This window comes from Ammodytes marinus (assembly GCF_949987685.1).
Source record: "Ammodytes marinus genome assembly, chromosome: 1".
NCBI lineage: Eukaryota > Metazoa > Chordata > Actinopteri > Uranoscopiformes > Ammodytidae > Ammodytes > Ammodytes marinus.
Window position 1 is genome coordinate 38,729,097 of NC_137230.1, and position 5,000 is coordinate 38,734,096.

A 5,000-nucleotide genomic window follows, 5' to 3' on the forward strand; every position below is an offset into this window, starting at 1 on the left:
GTCTGTCTGTCTGTCTGTCTGTCTGTCTGTCTGTCTGTCTGTCTGTCTGTCTGTCTGTCTGTCTGTCTGACTGTCTGTTTGTTTCAACTGTCCAAGGGATCGTAGAGATGTCACCAAAACGCTTTGTGTTTTAATCGAGCAGCTGACACAGACATGTACACACACACACACGCACACGCGCACACACACACACACACACACACACACACACACACACACACACACACACACACACACACACACACACACACACACACACACACTGCCTCCATGTGCCTTCACAAACCTGGGTAAGACTTGTACTTATTTGTACCGTTGTCTTTCATATCCACAAATCTACTGACAAAACTTGCAAAACATTTTTATTATATTTTTATTATTCCAAGGCTACTCAACCATAACTTACAGGTTCAAATGTAATGTGCAAGGAAAGTGTTGCCGTGAAGAAGGATTACAATTTACGAAGACACTATGAAACTAAACATCAGAACAATAGGGAAGAAATGTAGTCAAACCTTCAAATCTAAGAGTAAATTGTAATAGAGATTGTCCACATATGTTCCCTAACACACACACACACACACACACACACACACACACACACACACACACACACACACACACACACACATAGCACACACACACACACATAGCACACACACACACACACACACACACACACATACACATTTTTATGCTTCGGCAACTTGTATGAACGTATTCTGATACTTTAAGGTCCGATTATTAAAACAGTCTCATTTCTCCTCTGATGATCATAAATTACATTTAACAGCAAACGAGACCATCAGTGCAAAGAATGCTATTTTTATATAGTTTTCCTTAATGCCTTTGTCATGGGTATACGCTCACCCAGGAACAACAGCTGGCGTGGTAAAAACACTACCGCTTTTGTCCAAAAGGGGGCGCTAGAATTAACACACACTGAAAGTTCCTCAGAGCAACTTTAACAATCGCTGCTTGAAATCCCTAAAATCGAAAAGTCGCTATTCACATGTAATTGTAAATGTGACGGTTGTGACGCTCATCCTCGTTTGTTTTCATACGGAGGCTTCGTCGATGTGACGTCACTTCCGGTGCACACTGGACTGTGGGTCAGAATCGCCCAAATAGCATACTGTTTTCAACACTAAAAATCTCGGCAGGATATAGAAGGACATCCGGGTCTTTCTAACCATACTAAATCTGGCCACAAGAATCGGGACATCCTAAATCTTTTCTCTACCGAACTAAATAGTAGATAGTACAGGGACTGGAACACAGCCCAAGTAAACTAAAATGTCTCACGATAATCCAACGGACCACTTTAGATGCTTTGGAAAAGAAACTGCTTGAACATAATAACGTCTGTCTGCATTATATTCAAACCAACTCTTTTAAAACGTTCTTTTTATGTGTGAAAACTAAACTAACCAGAAAATTCACTTATATTCAGTTTTTTCCTCATAGGCACTGAGTTTGTTTTGTCATATTCATATGTTTTATGATCGATTGTGTCAACATTAATAACGCATGCAGCAGTTCATTCTTTCAGCTGTGATCAACCCACATCAAACCTCAACTTCACATTTGTATTCCAGACAGAGCGACTGTTTTAATTATTGAATTTTAAAGGTGCAGTGCGTAATATAGTAGTGTTTTGCTGTCTTGCTAACCCCTCCCTTTGTGGGTAGAATTTACAGAAGCTACGGTGGCCTTCAAGGACAAGAAGCTATAGTTACTAAAGATGGCATCATCCACCACTGCCTCAAGTCTTTCCTACAATATCAAGTGATGAGGTGAAGATGTATTTAGTTATTTATTCTATAGCACTTCTTCTTCTTGGTCTTCCAACAGGTGCATTTATCCAAGCGATTATAAACTAATTAAAACATACTGATGAATATTATACTCCATTTCTGCCAAGTCTGTCCTGAGAAGATGACAGTAAATTCTACGCACTGCACCTTTAATCGTGTGTGTTTCTGAGGAAGCCTCCGACATTATTTTTTATTATTATATGTTCTTGTCTCTTGGTTTATCGGCCCACTTTCTGCTTTTGAATCAAAGTATTTATGTTGTTTTTCTTCTATCGGCACATAAACTGTGAATTTTGTATTTAAAGAAAAATCAACAAAAAAAAATATGATCTGATGTAAAATTTTCACATTCTTTGATAGAAATAAAGTCGACTTTTTTCAAATTGTTGCTTCTTCTCTTCCTGTGATGGTCATTATTATTTTTTGAATTTAGATTTTATGAACACAAACACACAACTGAAAAAGTGAACACACAAACAAAAGACAAAATAAAATAAACAGCTAACATGGCGTACTCTACTTAACAGGTTTCTAAGGACATTGTTTAAACTAAAGGTAAATGTTAAGCAGAAAATAAAGAGTCAACGAGGTGTCATGTAGGTCCCTTCAGTACTGTTATATAGTCCAGGAAAGGCTGACATATCTGTTTAAACTTCTCTGCTTTCCCTGAGATCTCATAACGGATTTTCTCCATATGTAGTGTATGTCTGTGATGGTCATTTTGTCTGTAATATTAAATGTCATAATTAAAATTGTACTTTAGACAGTTGAGTTGAATATAGTAAAATGTTCAACTTACAGATATCATCATGACGTTGCCAGTTGATTACTGACATTAAAACTATTATCTTTTCCTGTCACAACTTTGTCAGATATGATTGAATAAATATGCAAATTTGATAATATTTAAAAATTAAAAAACAAATATCTAGATGTTGGATAAAGCCAGAGTTAAAATATTTACTTCATTGTGACAACATATTAGAGTCCAATATTTTTACAGAACAGATTTTGGAAACAACCCTTTTTCATTTTATAAATAAAAAAAATACTATGTACAGGTCTTTAAAAATGCACTTTCATCATGTTTTTAAGAAGAAAATATCTCATGAATCAGACAGTGAACAACATATGAACAAATCCTTCGGTAATAACCTTCAGAATAGTGCTGAGAATGATTATGACATCTGTGTGAATCGGCAAACTGCACATGGTGAACCAGCACGTACACGGAACGCTTTCTTAGAAATCCATGGACGTCATGCGACAAGTATGTAGAGGCCTTTGCTGTTCATCGTACACTACAGTGTGCTCATTAGAGTGACACACACACACACACACACACACACACACACACACACACACACGTCTTTAAATACTTGTGAGGACCTTCATTGACATAATACATTCCCTAGCCCCTTACCCTAACCATCCAAACTAAATGCCTAACCCCAACCCTTACACTAACCCTAACATAAACCTAATTCATATCTGAACCTTAAAACCTAGTGTTGACCCTCAAACAGCCCTTTAAAGGCCTGTCCTTAAAACCTAGTGTTAACCCTCAAACAGCCCTTTAAAGGCCTGTCCTTAAAACCTAGTGTTAACCCTCAAACAACCCTTTAAAGGCCTGTCCTTAAAACCTAGTGTTAACCCTCAAACAGCCCTTTAAAGGCCTGTCCTTAAAACCTAGTGTTAACCCTCAAACAGCCCTTTAAAGGCCTATCCCAAAGGGAGAACCGGACTCACACAATGTCCTCACACAATAGTTGTGCAAGTGAACACACACACACACACACACACACACACACACACACACACACACACACACACACACACACACACACACACACACACGCACACACGCACACACACACACACACACACACACACACACCGCGTCCTACTTTTTGGTTTCTAGGAACCAGGGGGGTGTCTCAAGAAGCGGGTTTTGAGGCAACTCAGAGTTTGCTCACTGGGTTTTCCGTTTCAGAGATGGCTGTGGAGTTGTTGTTTGAGTAGCTTAATACTTTTGCTGCTGCTGATATGCGTAACTTTTTAAAATAGACTATGGCTTCTCATACGGAAGTGTAATGATTCTCTTGACAAAAAATGTTTGCCCCCTTTTGGTCTGAATTGCCGATGTGATTAGATCAGAGTTATGAGACAATATACCCGTCAATTCTTCTCCATAAGCTCATTCGTTAATATTTGTTACTCTAGTGGGAGGAGCGGAGAATTTTTTTATTTATTTTTATTTTTTGAGAAGTGGAGAAGTGGGAGGATCAAGCATTTGTTTCTTCTGTTTCCATGGTGAATCATGTTATCAGCGATCCATGGACGATGGCTTTTACGCACACGCTCCACCCAGAGTGAACACGCTCAGAGTTGATTAACCCAACGCTGATCCACTGTTCTGTAACCGAAAACCCAGAGTTACTCATCAACCCTGCGCTCTGAGTTGACCCTGCCTTCCAAATCACATACTTTTTCTCTTTACTGCACTACATACTAAAGTACAGAAGAGTTTTAGTCTTTTTACTACACTACATACTAAAGTACAGAAGAGTTTTAGTCTTTCTACTACACTACATACTAAAGTACAGAAGAGTTTTAGTCTTTTTACTACACTACATACTAAAGTACAGAAGAGTTTTAGTCTTTCTACTACACTACATACTAAAGTACAGAAGAGTTTTAGGGCCACAGACAGGAGAGAGAAAAAAATCAGATACAGAAGATTACTTTTTCATTATGTCAAGAAATGTCAAGAATAAAATCTAAATCTTTTTCTGACATACTAAATAGAAGGGAAGTATGGAGATTGGAACACAGGGTCAGAGTTTGTAAACCCTGCTACCTGAAACACCCCATGGTCTTGATGAAGTGTTGGATTGTCCTCACATAGTCTGTTGATGGGGAGCGCTTAGTTTAGAGACAGCTGAGGAAATCAAGCTGTCCACCGAGAGGAGACTAGTCCAAATAATGCCTCTAAAGGCCCCACACACACACACACACACACACACACACACACACACACACACACACACACACACACACACACACACACACACACACACACACACTCACACACACACACACACACACACACACACACACACACACACACACACACGCACACACACACACACACACACTCACACACACACACACACATTCATT